Source organism: Carcharhinus amblyrhynchos, chromosome 5 (genome assembly GCF_965287045.1).
Source record: "Carcharhinus amblyrhynchos chromosome 5, sCarAmb.v2.hapA, whole genome shotgun sequence".
NCBI classification, from domain to species: Eukaryota; Metazoa; Chordata; class Chondrichthyes; order Carcharhiniformes; family Carcharhinidae; genus Carcharhinus; species Carcharhinus amblyrhynchos.
The window spans coordinates 95,494,645-95,513,497 of NC_137328.1; positions in this window are offsets into that span (position 1 = coordinate 95,494,645).

The window sequence follows — 18,853 nt, forward strand, 5'->3', positions numbered from 1 at the left end:
GCTTGGGTCACTGTCTGGGTGGAGTTTGCACATTCTCCCCGTGTCTGTCTGGATTTCCTCCAGGTGCTCCGGTTTCCTCCTGCGCTCCTGTGCGGGTTAAGTGCATCGGCCATGCTAAATTGGCCCTTAGTGTCAGGGCAACTAGCTATGGTAAATGCATGGGGTTGTGGGGATAAGGTCTGGATGGGATTGTGGTCAGTGTAGACTTGATGGGCTGAATGACCTCCTTCTGCACTGTACGATTCTGCGATTATAGAGTCATAAAGGTTTACAGCATGGAAACAGGCCCTTCAGCCCAACTTGTCCATGCCACCCTTTTTTTTAAACCACTAAGCTAATCCCAATTGCCCACATTTAGCCCATGTCCCTCTATACCCATCTTATTCATGTAACCATCTAAATGCTTTTTAAAAGACAAAATTGTACCTGCCTCTACTACTATGTCTGGCAGTTTGTTCCAGACACTCACCACCCTCTGTGTGAAAAAATTACCCCTCTGGACCCTTTTGTATGTCTCCCCGCTCACCTTAAACCTCTGCCCTCTAGTTTTAGACTCCCCTATCTTTCAGAAAAGATGTTGACTATCTGGCCCTTCATTATTTTATAGACCTCTATAAGATCACCCCTCAGCCTTCTACACTCCAGAGAAAAATATCCCAGCCTATCCAATCTCTCCTTATAACTCAAATCATCAAGTCACAGTAGCATCCTAATAAATCTTTTCTGCATTCTTTCTAGTTTAATAATATGAAAATTCTATGAAAACAAAAGTCTAAAATTCTTCTACCCTCATCTAAGAAATGCAAATGCAGAGGACAAGATGCATTTGCATTAGCGAACTATATTCACCAAAGAATGGCAAACATTTCAATTAGCCTATCTAAAACCAGACTTCTTGGTTTTTTGGCAAGCATCAGACCAAGCCCAATATGGTGCACAATGCTTTAACTTGTCAACTTGGATCTTGTTTGTCTCTCTTGTGGGGACCATGAATTGATTTCAATTGGATTTTGAATTTGGTTTTTGGAGCAGGCACAGAATGGATGTGGATTTGCCTGGTCCACTCTGAGCATTGACTTTGTAACTGTAAACATGAATAAGAAGTTTAAAATAAAACAGCCAACTTTGTTCATTCTCCAAATCCACTGATCTATGGTGGGCTTCCTGGGGCAGGGGGTGTTGGTGGTGGTGGTTGGAGATTGAAGTGGCTAGGCACCATAGAAGCCTGAGATTAGTCTTGCCTCAGGGAAGTGGGTGATCACTTTGATTTGGAACAAAGCTGAGCTATAGGTCAGTCATAATTTAATTGAATGGCAGAACAATTTTGAAGGGTTGAATGGACTGCTCCTGTTACTTTGTTCTCAGGCCCCTGCAATATTTCATTTGCAGCAAAGCCAGGCCTATGTCTGAAGCCCCTCCAGACTGTTAGGTTCTAGACTCCTCTTTGGAGAGGTAATGTCACCTGTGCCTATCCCATGCAGACCATTGATGCTGAGCGCTGGATCAGCAGTTGGAGTTTTAAACAGGGTACTGATTGCCTCTGCCATCTCTTTCAAGGCAGCTTGCAGCGTCTGCTTTGGAGATTTCCTTTCTGATGTGCCAAGCATGCTTCTCTATTGGACCTCACTTCAGGAAGTTGTTGCCCTCTCAGGCTGATTGGCCTACTCCTACTTCTATTTTCTATGTTTCTATGTCACCTTGTTGAGGGTGTTTTGTTTCAGAAATTCTTACATGGAAGATGGGCATTGCTGGCTAGGTCAGCACTTTTACTGCCCACCCCTAAATCTGGGCATTGTGAGCATACACCAAACGTATGCAGAGCAGGCAGGTGGTGGCGTTATTGAGGGGGCTTACACTGCAACCTTTCAGAAGCTGGAGTCCATTTCCTTTTCAGTGGCATAAACACAACAGAATGGTGCCAGTGCATAGAGACTCTTCCGGATAACAAATAAATGTCCTGGCGGGAAAGAGCTATAGAATGATGTAGGCAGAGATGGCATCTTGCTACTTGCCAATGGGGAAAGAATTCAGCTCCTGGTGTCGAAGGATGAAGATTTTGTGTCGGGCAAACGACTAGAGCAAATTCCTCGGAAGGTGGAGGGACTTAAAATGAAGAATAATGCTTCTGAATCCATCTGGAGCATCTTTAATGTCCAATCATCCAGAAATAGGAGCCGTTCTTACACCAATCTCTCAAGAAATACACAGGACATTAACAAACTGATAGCAGACACTGCGAAATATGTAATATTCACAAGTAAAGAAGCTCTATTGAGCTCATAATTTCATCACTTATGAACTGTCAGATCTTTCTCACGACTTTGCTGTTTATATCGATTTCTTTTCTTTCAAAAGAGACAGGTACTTTTTGATCTCCCTCAATTGAGGATTATCGTGGGTATGAGTCATCAGTAGGTAAAACCAACTGTCTCTCGCTTGTCTCCAGAAGGAAGCAGCCTCTTAAAACAGTATCTTAAATGTCCCTTTGTTGAAGTGAAGAGAGAAGTTCATGTTCAGCACCTACAAATGATATAACTGTGTTTGCAAATCATTTTTATTTCTTTTTATTAGTAACATAGCCAATAGGCATCAACAGAAATGCAAAGAAAATGTATTAAACATATATGTAAAACACAAACGCACGGAATTTATCTCCATAGCACTTATGATTTCCATGTTATACATGCCATCTTAGCACCAAAATAATATCAGAGCCCCTCCTCTTCACTTCCGGTATAACCTGTACCTGATGTCCACCCGTGGATTCAGAAAGAATGTTCCCAACGCGTCCTTTGTTTGAACAGAGGGGAGTACGGTAGGATGAGAGAAGAATTGGTGAATGTTGACTGGGGGAGCGCGTTGGAAGGTAGGTCTGCTGAGAAGCAGTGGAGGATCTTTAAGGAGATCTTTCTTGGTGCTCAGCAGAAATTTATTCCGATGGTCAAAAAGGACTGTAGGAGGAGAGGTAATAAGCTGTGGATAACGAAGGAGGTGAAGGAAAGTGTTAAATTAAAAGCAGAGGCATTTAGAGTAGCTAAGAGTAGTGGGCGAGAAGAGGATTGGGAGAGGTTTAAATGTCAACAAAGATTGACAAAGAAATTGATAAAGAAGGGGAGGATAAACTATGAAGCTGGGCTAGCGCTTAATATAAAAAAGGATAGTAAGAGTTTTTATAAGTATATAAAAAGGAAGAGGCTGGCTAGGGTGAACGTTGGTCCCTTAGAGGATGAGAAGGGGGACTTAGTGGTAGGGGATGGGGATATGGCTGAGGTCTTGAACAACATTTTTGTTTCGGTCTTCACGGAGGAGGACGTGAATAATTTGCCGAGTGTTAGAGATGGAAAGGTGGTAGGACTGGAGGGTCTCAATGACATTACTGTTACTAGAGAGGCGGTGCTCGACAGACTGAAGGGGGCTGATTGTGGACAAGTCCCCAGGACCGGATGGAATGCATCCGAGGGTTCTGAAAGAAATGGCGGAGGTGATAGTGGATGCCTTGGTGGTTATTTTCCAGACGTCGCTGGATTCCGGGGAAGTGCCGGAAGATTGGAAAACGGCTAATGTTACGCCGTTGTTTAAGAAGGGTGCCAGGCAAAAGGCAGGGAATTATAGGCCGGTTAGTTTAACGTCTGTTGCAGGTAAAATGTTAGAATCCGTCATCAAGGAGGAAATAGCGAGGCATCTTGAGGGGAACTGCTTGATAGAGCAGACGCAGCACGGTTTCGTTAAAGGGAAGTCGTGTCTGACAAATTTACTGGAGTTCTATGAGGATGTGTCTAGGGCGGTGGATAGAGGAGAGCCGGTGGATGTGGTCTTTCTTGATTTTCAGAAGGCGTTTGACAAGGTACCTCACAAGAGGTTATTACAGAAGGTCAGGGGGCATGGAATTGGGGGTAGGGTGTTAGCGTGGATAGAGGACCGGTTGTCAAATAGGAGGCAGAGAGTGGGAGTCAATGGGTGCTATTTGGATTGGCGGATGGTGACTAGTGGAGTGCCCCAGGGGTCGGTTCTGGGGCCTCAGCTATTTACCATTTATATAGATGATCTGGAGGAGGGAACCGAGTGTAGGGTGTCAAAATTTGCTGATGACACCAAGATTGGTGGAAAGGCAAATTGTGCGGAGGGTGTGGAGAGTCTGCAGAAGGATCTAGATAGGCTGGGCGAATGGGCCAGGAAATGGCAAATGGAATTTAATGTTGGCAAGTGCGAGGTGGTCCACTTTGGTAGGAATAACGGCAGGAAGGATTATTACTTGCGTGGAGAAAAACTGCAGCAGGTGACGGTGCAGAGGGACCTCGGGGTCCTTGTGCATGAGTCGCAAAAACCCAGCTTGCAGGTGCAGCAGGTGGTCAGGAAGGCGAATGGGATGCTGGCCTTCATCGCGAGGGGGATTGAATATAAAAGTAGGGAGGTCTTGCTGCGGCTGTATAGGGCATTGGTGAGGCCGCAGCTGGAGTACTATGTGCAGTTTTGGGCGCCGTACTTACGCAAGGATATTTTGGCCTTGGAGGGAGTGCAGAGGAGGTTTACTAGGCTGATGCCGGAGTTGAGGGGGTTGAGCTATGAGGAGAGGCTGAATAAATTAGGCTTGTACTCGTTAGAGTTTAGAAGAATGAGGGGAGATCTCATTGAGACATATAAGATGATGAATGGGATGGATAGGATAGAGGTGGAGAGACTCTTCCTGCTCAGAAAGGACAGCAGGACTAGGGGGCACAGCCTCAAGATAAAGGGGGGGGCGGTTTAGAACGGAGTTGAGGAGGAACTTCTTCACTCAAAGGGTGGTGAATCTCTGGAATTCTCTGCCCGTTGAAGTGGTGGAGGCTACCTCGCTAAATATTTTTAAGACGCGGCTTGATGGGTTTTTGATAAGAGAGGGGATTAAGGGTTATGGGGAGAGGGCGGGAAAGTGGAACTGAGACACGACAGATCAGCCATGATCTTATTGAATGGCAGGGCAGGCTCGAAGGGCTAGTTGGCCTACTCCTGCTCCTATTTCTTATGTTCTTATGTTCAATGGTGGGGTTGTCCAGAACCAGGGGTCATTATCTGAGGGTAAGGGGTGAACATTTTAGGACTGAGGTGAGGAGAAATTTCTTTACCGAGAGAATGGTGATTGTGTGGAATTCACTACCATAGAAAGCAAATAAGTCCAAAATGTTGCGTGATTTCAAGAATAAATTAGATATAGCTCTTGGAGTTAAAGGAATCAAGGGGTATTGAGGGGAAGAAGGATTTGCTGATCAACCATGATCAAAATGAATGGTGGAGCAGGCTCGAAGGGCCGAATGGCCGACTTCTACTTCTATTTTCTATGTTTGGATGCCACCTTGCTGACGGTGTTTTTTTAGAAATTCTTCCACGGGAAGTGGGCATTGTTAGCTTGTCCAGCACTTTTTCTGCCCATCCCTAAATCTGGGCATTGTGAGCATACACCAGAGCTATGCAGGGCAGGCAAATGGTGGCATCATTGAGGGGGCTTACACTGATTTGATGCCAAGGCTAGTATTTTGGACTCCACCATTCTATTTGATGCCTTAACTGCTGAACCTGCAGTCAGCAGTTTAGAAATGGGATCATCAACAACTTGCAGGTTTGTACATTTCACTTTTTACTGGCTCGGTCTGAGTTAATGGAATTGCTGGCTGTTTTGAAGAACTGCTTACGGTGGGTGATGTCAGCAGGGAATAGTGCTGCATGTGGAGACTGTGACAGTGGGGAATGCCCACACCAATTGCTGCGAGGCATGGGTGCTGCTGTTGTAATGAGAGCAAAGTGGTGAAGAGGCAGCAAATAAGAGAGCTAGTTACTCACAGAGGGAGGGGAAGTTGGAGGGGGAGGGGGAGAAAGGCTTACAGCAGGAGGCCTTGTCTAACCAGGGTCTTCCAGGTGTGTTTGGGTGATGCAGCTGTTGCAGTGGAATAGCTAACAGTTTGTGCAAGCTGTGAGATTTGAGGGTGAAGCTTGGAGCAGTGCTAATTGTGTTAATTAATGAGGTCAACTTATGAATGTGGCTGATAGAGATTGCTGATGGGCAAGTAAGTAGGTGTGGTGAATGGGTTGTGGTGTAGTTGGTTGGAGATGATATGTGAAGATGTGCTGACTTTGATCCTTTGTGTAAAGCCATTAAACTTCTTCCTGCCTGGCATCCAAATCCTTGGCCATTGACCACAAGAGCTCCCACTGTCTTCTCAGTATCTGTCTGGAAGGGACCACTGGCATCCCGAAGGAAGGAGACCTCTCTTCTCTTTCATACCTCCAGCGCCAAGGCCTCCAGCACTGCATCGGAGAATGCTGGGACATGCTCTCTGAACCATTGCTCCATTTATGTGGGCTTTTTCTGTTCTGTGATTTCTCCTTCACCTCTTGCAGCTTCCGCTGTGGACAGAATACACCTTTAAAGACTCCAGTCTGGATTTAGGTATTGCAGTTTCGCTTGAAGAGTCACTGGCCTGGTATGGACTTGGGTCCTCTCCTCAGGAAAGCTAGCCAGAATGTAATCACCATTCATGCTGGCAGGATTGTCCCATCCCACTGCGGTGAATGGAGATTTGTGGGGGCGGGGGATTCTCCCATCCTGTCGTGCTAATTTTTTAGAATTAGGGAAAATGTCGGCCAATTTGCGGGACTCGTGCACGTGTTGCTGTCGCTCGCATCTCCCAGTGCCAGATCTTCGGCGCCATCGGAACCACGCTAGAGACTGGTGGGAACCAGGTAAGTCATTTTGATATAATGAGCATTTTTAATGTGATTAGCATTCCCGGGACTGAATTCTCCAGGCCCGCTTGCATCGCCCACGCTGTCAGGAGGATTTCACTCCAGCGGGATTCAGACCAGCTCCCCACATTCAGGGAACTAGCAGGATGACCCCGCTGGAGTGAAGGGGGACAATCGGGGCCCACCTGGGGGGCCAGGCGGTGGGTGGGTGGTGCCCCCTGACCATGGGCACCCTGGCAGTGCCAGCCCGTGCCCTCTGGCACTGCCCAAAGGGCACCTTGGCACTGCCCACTGAGCATGGGGCAGTGCCAAGGGGGGGGGGCGAGGTCTAGGGGGCAGGGCCAAGGGGGCGGGGCCAGCTGGGGGTGATTAGTGGGGGGATCCCACTGTTGCTCTGCATGGGGATTGGTCGGGGTTGGAGGGAATGAGGCAGGCTGGGGGAGGTCCTCCGGGGGGTGTGGTCTGCTGGGGGTGGGGGTGTGGGGAATGGGGGAATCATTAGGAGGGGAGGGGGGGGGTGGAGTTCGGGATGTTCCAGGATGAGGGAGGGGTCACAGCTGGCCCGTGAATGGACGGGGCATCCGCGATTGAGCTGTGCAGGGGGGAGGCTGGGGGGGGGGGGGGCGCAGCACTGCAAGGGTCCTGGGCTTGAGCTGGCCAGCAAACGGGAGGCTAACTGCACATGCACAGGGGCTGCAGGTTTCAACCCCCTTGGTGGGAATAGACCCTACCCCCTGAAATCTAATGATACTTATGATTGTGGCCTTTGCAGTGCACAGGGTGTGAGAGATTCTAGTGTGAACTCCCACTGAAAATACCGGTGCGATTTACACCGGTTTTCCCACAAATTCAACACTTTTTAAGGAGAATCACTGCCGGGGCTAATTTCTCCGACAGCGCTGCACCAAGAGTGTAGCCTGGACTGCTGGTCAGATCTGTCACTCAGAAGGATTTTCTGCTCTGGACTGTTAATTATAATTCAGAGCCTTCACGAAGATTGTCTATTTATGGTGCCTTTTAGTATGGGACTGTTATAATTAATTACAGTCTCCATATTTTAGAATTTTTCATTACTTGTTTTAGAGAAAAATTTGGGAACTTCTTTTAGATAAGTGACATCAGAGGGTGAGTAAGCAGCAGGCTGCCCCGCCTATCTGTCCAAGACTAAGAATAACTGTCCCACCTTGTTTAATTTATTTAGGGTCAGCCAGAACTCGGTGGAGAGGACAACATGCAGCCACTCCCTCCAGCCCCGACTGATCCCCATGCAGAGATTGTGAAGTTACATCTGTTACGGCTATAGATCTTTCCATCCTTGCACTGCAAAATTAGCTAACTTGCTGCCCATAGATGCACCAAAGAGATTACTCATAGTCACAGTATGGTCACTATTAATATTTACTTTCTCACAGAATTGTGAAATATAATTATCCATTTCCAAAAGTATTAGGCGAAAGTTACTGGTGTTTTCTCTGTGGCCAAATCAAAATTCTGCCTGGGTGTTGTAACTGAGCACCCCTGCATCCCTCAATAGTACCAAACAAGCACCGGTGATCCTCCCCCAAGCATCGGGCCCCCCCTGACAAACATTGGGGTGACCCTCCTCCCACAAGCATTGGGACACCCCTTCAACCTCCACCACACAATTATCAGAGCGATCCTCTCCCAGGCATCCAGAAGCTCCCACAGGAATCCAGGTGACCCTTCCACAACCATTGGGGCACCACCCCTACAAGCATCAGCCCCCTCCCCACCCCCCACCACCCCCAACACACAATCACCAGGGCGACCCTCCCCCCAGGCATCGGGAAACTCCCACAAGCATTGGGGCTACCCTACCCCCCCCCCCGATAAGCATCAGGACACCACGCCTCATGCATAAGGAGAACAGCCCAATGGAAATCCTCAGAAGGCCTGCCCTGGCACAGCCAGGTTGCCAGGGAGCAGTGCCAGGGCACTACCCAGGCATGTCCCTCTCTCTGGGGGGCTATGCTTACCTTTGTGTTCCTGGTGTGTTCCCCTCAATCACTTTATGAATAACCTTTTGTAAACCTTGGCGAGGCATGAATGTTCAGTGAGTGGGGGGGTACATATTGTAGGGAAACCCATTAATTATATTAACATTTATTGAAATTAGGTTCCAGGGCAAGGGGTGGGGAAATTTGGTAGATGAGAATCTGCCGGTGAGAATCTCGTTTCCTGATTCTCGTGAGGTTTTTAGCCCCATTGCCATTTAAATTGATGGCTAACGTGGGCTCAAAATCTCCCATGATGCTTCTGAAAAGTGAAACTGTAAACATGATTTTGCTTCAATATTGGAGTTAAATGAAGGTGCAGCTGTTTGCTTTTTCACATGACGTACTATTCACACAATGATCATATAGGTGATTGATGCATCAATCAGCAATGTCAGCACTTTTAAATGAGACCAACATCCCTTTGCCAAATGGCATAATTGATGAAAGTGACAAGGTTTTGACAGATACGGTGCAAAAGGCCTGAATTCTGACATTTATGCACTATTTTGGGAATTTATGTCCCAATTTTTCTACTTCATGCGGATGTAACCCTGAGATGAAAGATAAACAGCAAGATGCATACCCTGTTTCTGATTGTCACGAATGCTTAAGCTCCGAGTTAACAATTATATCTATCTCTCTGGAGCAAGCAACTGCCTCTCTGGAAAACTAGCTTTTACTAGCTTCAATCACTTGGATCTTTTTCTTTCTCCTCCTCCTGGGACTAATAAGCGCTGCTGCGCTTATCTATTTCCTCTTCGGAAAAATATTCCTCCTTACCATGAACTTCATCATGCCATCTAAATTGTTTCATAAACCTCTATCACATTCACGTCCATTTTAAAACAAGGCTATCCGGTCCCAAGGTAATATCAGCAAGAGACGCTTAAAAATGCATTTCTTTTCTTTGCAATGAAAACCAATATATTCAGATTTTATCTACAGAAATATGTAAAAATATTCTAATTAAACATGACTAGAGGCATGTTCTTAGTCTTACTTTGAATTCCCAAGAGAGCTAAATATACAATAATGGATAAAGCTCCTTATCAATAGTGCATCACGAAAGATCCTCATTATTCAGGAATGTGTATTTATATTTGACATCATTAAAAAGAAACTCAGTTGATGCTGTCACTGTTGTTGTTTATTCTGTCTTACCTCTGTCTGCATTAACCTCTTTGCTAGATTGAAACTGTAATAATAACCTTTGACTTATGCATATCTCCAAACTGTGGTTTATCTGAGATTTAATTGACGCAGTTCAGATACACTTACATGATCCTGTTTTTCTATTGTGGTAAGGTGGCTATCAGCTGTGAATTTAAATGCATTATAAAAACTGAAATGTTTATCTATCACTGAAATGTTGATATTCACAAACCAAATCAAAAAGCACAGGGCTTAAGTGGAAAGTACAGAGATTTTCCTACCCATAGAAAAAAGATTAGGGTTTAAGAGAGAAAAAAACTTTCCATTGCATTAGGGAGAATTTGAACTCATAAAATGGTTAGGTTTGATATAGTGGGGGGTTGGTGGGGGTGATATGCTAAAATGTTAAACACTAGAATTTCAACTCCAATCTTCCTCTAACTCACTTGGTTTTAATGTCGGAATGGGCAATTAATCCACTTGTAGGAGCCTGGGTGGCAATTTAAATATTAATGTGATGTTGCATGTCTCATAGTTAAACACTGTTTTAAACTTAACCCAGGTCAATTAAGTTTTTGGAAATCCAGCAGCTAAAGGGAGGTGAGGATAGCCATATCCAGGAGGTAAGTGTACTCAATATATCAGTTTCAGTAGCACGCCTACCACTGTGGCTTCACCAACATCTGATGCCCTTCATGAGGCTTCTAAACTGCCTTGCCTTGATTTCTCTGACCCACCCTCACTCCCACACTGGCTTCCTGTCTTTCCTCTGGTCTCCAATTATTCTTGCGGTCTTCAATCATCAGTCCCCAGTCTGGCTCCAGACTCTGATTACCCCTTGCTCTGGTCTTCAGTGTTGTCTGATTCCAATCTTTTGACCCATGCTCTGGCCTTCCTGAATTTCCCTGGTATTGGACCCTAATCTTCTCCAACGCCATCACCCTGCACAAGTCCTCTCTGCCCCCACAGCCTCTTTGTGAACATTAGTGAACCAGATGAGGTTTTTACCAGAATTAATGGAAGTTATCATGGTCATCATTACTAGCTTTATAATCCATGTGAATTAATTGAATTCCACTATCTGCCGTGGTGGGATTTGAGCCCATATCTTTAGGGCATTACCCTAGGCCTCTGGATTATTAGTCAATTGATATTAGCACTATGTGATCATCTCCTGCATTCAGCCTATTCAGCTATTTAAAACTTGCTGATGTTAGTAGTAATATCCTGCACGCCTTAACTCCCATGGGAAGGCAGCGGAATGTCTGGGAATACAACAGGGCGACACAGTGGTTAGCACTGCTGCCTCACAGCGCCAGGGACCAGGGTTCAATTTTGGCCTTGGGTGACCGTCTGTGTGGAGTTTGCACTTCCTTCCTGTGTCTGCGTGAGTTTCCTCCGGGTGCCTTGGTTTCCTTCCGGAGTCCAAAGATGTGTTGGTTAGGTGGATTGGCCATGCTAAATTGCCCCTTAGTGTCAGGGGGATTAGTAAGGTAAATACATGGGGCTACAGGATAGGGCCTTGGTGGGATAGTTGTCAGTGCAGGCTCGATGGGCTGAATGGTCTCCTTCTGGACTGTAGGGATCCTGTGATTCTATAAGAATACCACTTTCTCCAGATTTTTGATGGCTTGTACTGAACATGTGCTACTTGCCTGCCACATTGGAGTCTGAAGAGCCCATTTAGCAACAAAAGGACTGACACTGTATGGATGAATTTCTGGGCTAGAATGTTACATCACTGAAATAACCTTTCAAGAAAGAAATTATTGAAATTTGTTACAAAAATCCTAAGAATTGTGTTTTTCACAAGCCTGGTGAAGAAGAACAGGTGTAAATGTGGCAACAATACTGCTGCAATACAAGGTGCAGAAAGACATTACTCAAATAGGATATAATATTATTAACAAAACTGTAAAAAAAAGCATGAATTTCATTGCAGGCCATCAAAGTGCAACTTTTAGACTTATTCTGATGTGCCATTAAGAATTCGGAGACAGGAAAAATACTTTGTAGATTTATAGGCATAAATTGTTAAGCATGAGTCAGAGGACTAAATAGTTTAGTTACAACTGGTTGTCAATCAAGTTAAACTATAAATTACATCTGGTAATTAGTTTTCAGATGATATAACCTTCTAGCAACTAATGCCAAAGTGACAATCACTCCATTTCATTGTGGATGCCAATTTACTCCTCAAGCAACTTGCACAAGCTTTTACGAGTCTTTGCTGTCACGCACTATATAATTGATTTGAATCGATGTGGGAAACTAAACTAGGAAATTGTTACTTACTTCAATCAGAAAGAAAAGAAACAATTGCAATTATGTAGCACTGCAAGACTTCCACAAGTGTTTTACAGGTAGTGAAGTGTTTTTGACGTATTGCGCTGTCACATACTAGAGATTGAGAAAGACAATTTGTGCATAACAAGCTCCCACAAAAGAATGAATTAAATAAACAGGCAATTGGTTTCATTTTATTATAAAGGGTAAGGGGTAAATGTTGACCAGGGTACAAATGAGAACTCCAATATTCTTCTTCAAACAGCCATTTGACTTTTAACATCTGTCTGACTGAACAATTAGGATCACAATTTAATGTCCCAGCTGTTAGGGTCTAGTCAAATTCTACATTTTTCTGAGTGACTAAGTTGTTGATCAGCTGCAGATGTTTAATCCATCCTCAATTTGTTTTTATTCATTCAAGCAGGGCCAGCATTGATTGTCCATCAACTGAATGGCTTGCCAGGCTCTTTAAGAGTCAACCATGTTGCTGTGGGTCTGGAGTCACATGTAGGCCAGACCAAGTGTGGACAGTAGATTTCCGAATGAACCCGATGGATTTTTATGACAATGATTTCATGGTCATCATTTGACTTTTAATTCCATATTTGTATTGGAGTCAAATTTCACCATCAAACCCAGATCAATGCCCTGGTGCTCTGGATAATGAGGTAGCATATTTCCTAAACACTATTTATATACCCCAGACTACTCCATTGTCAAAGATGGATTCCATGCCCCTCCCCCCCAAATAAGTTTCAGCTTGTGAGAAAAAAATGACACTTTGACTATCATATAAATGACACCATGTTGCCTTATATATCCCACCTCAATTACCTATGCAAGGGAAAGTGTAAACCAGTATGATGTTTTGTTATGAACCATCATCCAAGATGAATGCCTTGAGCTCAGCAACCAAGGTGGATGGAAATGCTGGTGGGAATCGTTAACAGTCCAGAGGTTAGGAATCCTACAGTGAGTAACTTACCTCCTGAATTCCCAGAGCCTGTCCACCATCAACAAGGCAAAATGGACAAGATTTGTGGTTTGTGGACAGGAAATGAACAAATGAACAAGATTTTTAATGCCATTTAGATCACAAAAATAAATTCATTTGCTCCAGATTTGTATGTAGCTCCTTTCAAAACTTTAAAGAAAGGTGCAGCATTAAAATGCAGTGTTTTGTCTGGGAAAGTTTAAAGAAGTTTTATATTGAGACACCATTTTGTTCCAAACTTATTAGGTGGCTGTTCAAAGTGACAATGACACACATGTTTCTGACTGCTTTACAAGGTGCTTTTGACTTTGGCGTTTTGCAGACATGGTTTCTGTGCGCTGCCTGCAATTTTCTTCCTGTGTTTTCTAATTAAATGAAACCAAATGTCAAATTTGCCACATTAATTAGACATTGCAGGAATTATACTGCAGGTGGCAGGATTATTTCTTTATATTACTAATCTGCTTTACATGGAGACAATAACCCCCTGGGATTTGTAGAGGGGTGCCATTTTCCTTTGTGAGCAGAATAAAGAATCGCAGGGCCATTGGGAACTTCTAATGAGCCGTGGTGCATGTCATTATAATCATTTTTCTATTGTATCAGTGAAGCCATTATACTTCCCGTTCTCCTATGAAATGTTAATGCTTCACATTTTTTTCATCCTCCTCAGTGCTTACAGACAATAATTGCCCTCGGGTTAAACCCACTGACCTAAACAACTTAACACGCAAGTGCCTGGCAATGATCATCTCTAAAAAGAGAGAATCTAACCATCTCCCCTTGCCATTCAATAGCATTACCTTAGCTGAATCCCCTACTATCAACAGCCTGGGGTCCACCATGATCCAGACATTTAAATACTATGGTTACAAGAGGAGGTCAGGGGTTGGCTATACCCCAACTCGTGATTCACCAAACCCTGTCCACCATCTACAAGGCACAAATCAGGAGTGTGAGTGTATACTCCTAACTTGCCTGGAAAAGTGCAGTGCAGATCCAACAACACCCAAAAAGCTCATCACCAATGAGAACAAAGCAATCCCCTTGACTGGCACCGTATTCATCACCTTAAACATACATTCCCTCTACCACCAACACACACTGGCATAAGTGCACACCTTTGACAAGATTCCCTGCTGCAACTGTCCAAAGCACCTTTCAAACCCACAGCCTCTACCACCTCGCAGGACAAGGGGAGAAGATGCACAGGAACACCACCACCTACAAATTGCCCTTCAAAATTGCGCACCATTTTGAGTTGGAATGGTGCTGTCATTCCTTCACTGTCACCAGGTCAAAATCCTGGAACTCCCTTCCTAACAGCACTGCAGATGAAACTACTGCACATGCACTGCAGAAGTTGGCGAAGTCAGCTCACACTACCTTCTCAAAGGCAATTCGCGCTGGGCAATAAATGCTGACGTAGCCAACAAATAAAATCAAAGAAAACCTAACCTACTGAGAGGTACAACAATGGCTATAACAGCTGAGAGTCTGTTGTTGCTGGAGGTTATATGGCACAGTATCTCTGAGCCAGAAGCACTGGGTTCAAGTCACACTCCAGGACTTGATGGCCACGGAAGATGTGTTCAGAACCTGGTAGCAACTTGTAAATCTTTCCAACATTCTCCAGATGAGGGGAGTGGGAGAGAGATTCCTGGTCAGAGGCCGCAGCTGGAGTACTGTGTGCAGTTTTGGGCGCCGCACCTGCGCAAGGATATTTTGGCCCTGGAGGGAGTGCAGAGGAGGTTTACTAGGCTGATACCGGAGTTGAGGGGGTTGAGCTATGAGGAGAGGCTGAATAAACTAGGCTTGTACTCGTTAGAGTTTAGAAGAATGAGGGGAGATCTCATTGAGACGTATAAGATGATGAATGGGATGGATAGGATAGAGGTGGAGAGACTCTTCCCGCTCAAAAAAGACAGTAGGACTAGGGGGCACAGCCTCAAGATAAAGGGGAGGCGGTTTAGAACGGAGTTGAGGAGGAACTTCTTCACTCAAAGGGTGGTGAATCTCTGGAATTCTCTGCCCGTTGAAGTGGTGGAGGCTGCCTCGCTAAATATTTTTAAGAAGCGGGTTGATGGGTTCTTGATAAGAGAGGGGATTAAGGGTTATGGGGAGAGGGCGGGAAAGTGGAACTGAGCCACGACAGATCAGCCATGATCTTATTGAATGGCGGGGCGGGCTCGAAGGGCTAGATGGCCTACTCCTGCTCCTATTTCTTATGTTCTTATGTTCTTATGTTCTATCTGCAGGAAAGCAATGGCAAACAATTGCAGCTGGGTGGCACAGTGGCACAATGGTTATTTCAAATTACACTGTAGTGCTTATTTAGTGAATAAGAGTTATAGCTCTTCACTAAGAGACAGGGAAGTCTCAGGAGAACACTTTGATACAAAGGAACTGACCTGGATGTTCCATTCTCCTCTATAGCTAGTGTGATTAAAAAGGAATCATTATTATCAATCCGATCAATTCTAGGACTGAAAAGTGGTGGGGCCTAATCCAAGTTATTATCCTAGCATTTTAAAAGTACTTTCAGAAGCATTTAGAAATATATCATTTACGGGATACAGGCAGCACTGGTTAGGCCAGCATATATTGCCCATTCTTAATTGTCCTTGAGATTTAAAACAAAAAATGCTGGAAATTCTCAGCACCTGTGAGAATGTATAGAGCCAACATTTTGAGTCTAGATGAGCATTTTGCTTTGCCCTTGAGATTGCCTTCATGAACCACTACAGTCCATGTGGTGCAGGTATACCCACAGTGCTGTTACAAGGGAGTTCCAGGGCTTTGATCCAGTGACAGTGAAGGAACAAAGGTGTATTTCCAAGTCAGGATGGTGAGTGACTTGGAGGAGAAGTTCTACGTAATGGTGTTCCCATGTATCTCTTACTCTTGTACTTCAAATGATGGTGATTATGGGTTTGGATGGTGCTGTCAAATGACCCTTGGTGAGTTCCTGTAGTGTATTTTGTAGTGATTGAGTGAGTGTTTAAAACAAAAGTTTTATAGTTCATATAATTTAAAAATTGTACAGGCTGAATCTGGCAGAGCCATTGGAATGGAGGGGAATCCCCTCCAGTGTATTTGTTTGAACTTTCATTGTAGCCTTTTAAATTACTGGCTTTGTCACTGGGGGAAGCTCCAGCTCTAATTGCAGCCTGGTCCATTAAGCTACTGGGCTTCATACTCAGCAGGTATATGCTTCAATGCCAAGAAGATCCTGGAGGAATCCTCCATGTTCCTCTTATCTGTTCCTTCCTTGATCATTATTGACTTGGTGCTGGTGTTCTCCCAACTCTGAAATTTTCCTGGTCTTGCAGTTGATGTGGCGTATATGGATTTTAGCAAAGCGTTTGATAAGGTTCCCCATGGTAGGCTACTGCAGAAAATGCAGGCGCATGGGATTGAGGGTGATTTATCAGGAATTGGCTAGCTGATAAAAGACAGAGGGTGGTGGTTGATGGGAAATATTCAACCTGGAGTTCAGTTACAAGTGGTGTTCCTCAAGGATCTGTTTTGGGGCCACTGCTGTTTGTCATTTTTATAAATGACCTAGATGAGGGTGTAGAAGGATGGGTTAGTAAATTTGCTGACGACACCAAAGTTGGAGGAGTTGTTGACAGTGAGGATGGATGTTACAGTTTGCAGAGGGACATAGGTAAGCTGCAGGGCTGGGCCGAGAGGTGGCAGATGGAGTTTAATACGGAAAAGTGTGAGGTGATTCACTTTGGTAAGAGTAACAGGAGTACAGAATATAGGGCTAATGGAAGGACTCTTAGTAGTGTTGACGAGCAGAGAGATCTCGGGGTACATGTGCATAGCTACCTGAAAGTTGGCACCCAGGTTGATAAGGTTGTTAAGAAGGCGTATGATGTGTTAGCTTTTATTGGTAGAGGGATTGAATTTTGGAGCTGTGAGGTCATATTACAACTGTAGAAAACTCTGGTGCGGCTGCACTTGGAGTGTTGCGTACAGTTCTGGTCGCCGCATTATAAGAAAGATGTGGAGGCATTGGAAAGGGTGCAGAGGAGGTTTACCAGGATGTTGCCTGGTATGGTGGGATGGTCTTATGAGGAAAAGCTGAGGGGCTTGAGGTTATTTTCATTAGAGAGAAGGTTACGAGGTGACCTAATTGAGGCATACAAGATGATCAAAGGATTGGATAGGGTGGACAGTGAAAGCCTTTTTCCTCGGATGGAGATGGCTAACATGAGGGAACATAGCTTTAAATTAAGGAGTGGTAATTATAGGACGGATGTCAGAGGTAGGTTCTTTACTCAGAGGGTAGTAAGGGTGTGGAATGCCCTGCCTGCAGCAGTTGTGGACTCGCCAACTTTAAGGGCGTTCAAATGGTCAGTGGATAAGCATTTGGATAACATTGGAATAGTTTAGGTTAGAGGATCATTAGATTGGTTCCACCGGTCGGCGCAACATCGAGGGCCAAAGGGCCTGTACTGCGCTGTAATGTTCTGTGTTCTATTGCCTCTGTGAGACTGGGAAGATTCTGTCCACTGTCCTTTGACCATGTGCTATAGGTGATTCCTGGTGCCCTAAGGAGATAGGCCAATCTGCTCCTTTCCATCTCCTCCACTAAGTTCTCCAGTGCAGCATCCAAAGATCTTGGAGTCTGCTCTCTCTCATGTCGTGTCATCGTTCATTGTTTCCCATTCACTTCCTGAATGACTGCTGGCATTTGCTTCAGTCACAATGCACCTTCCTTTTAAGAGGCATAGATTAGTTTTAAGAAGGGGGCGGCACGGTAGCACTGTGGTTAGCACTGCTGCTTCACAGCTCCAGGGACCTGGGTTCGATTCCTGGCTCGGGTCACTGTCTGTGTGGAGTTTGCACATTCTCCTCGTGTCTGCGTGGGTTTCCTCCGGGTACTCCGGCTTCCTCCCAACTGTCCAATGATGTGCGGGTTAGGTTGATTGGCCATGCTATATTGACCGTAGATGCAGAGGTTAGAGGATTAATGGGTAAAATGTGTACAGATTGGGGGTGGGGCCTGAGTGGGATTGTGGTCAGTGCAGGCTCGATGGGCCGAAGGGCCTCTTTCTCTACTGTAGGGTTTCTATGATTTCTATGAAGTGCCTGGAAGCTATGAGCCTGGGATACTTGCAGATGCAGATCCACTGAGCAGCATGGTTAATGTGGGCTGCACACAGAAATCATTCTAATGAGCAGGCAGTATCAAGTTGGTATACTGCCCATGTCTCAGTCTCCAGCTGCAGATTAGTCACATACTGTAGTCCATTGCTACTGGCTATCGAACTGACACCCAGGAGATTGTCTCGGAATTAATGCAATGGAGGGGAACTGATCGATACTCTATTGAACCAACACTTTACAATTCATTCTGATAATGTCAAGAATGCATAAACATCTTGCAAATATAAAATTAGCTCTTTAATGTAAAAACACACAAACTGTTACTGTACGCCTAGCAAATAAATGCTTCAACAATACCTGGCATCAGAACATCCAAATATTTCCTATAAGTTTTCTGATCCATCACCCAAAGTAGCCAGCTTCCGTTGACTGAAGGAATGCTTGCATGTAGAAGTGAATGCTGCCTGCATGTTCTCTGTTTAACTTTATGATGACCCAGCAGAGCAACCTTTGCCTAAGGCCCACACCTTCTGTGTGTAACAGATGCTTGAACCTACCTTGG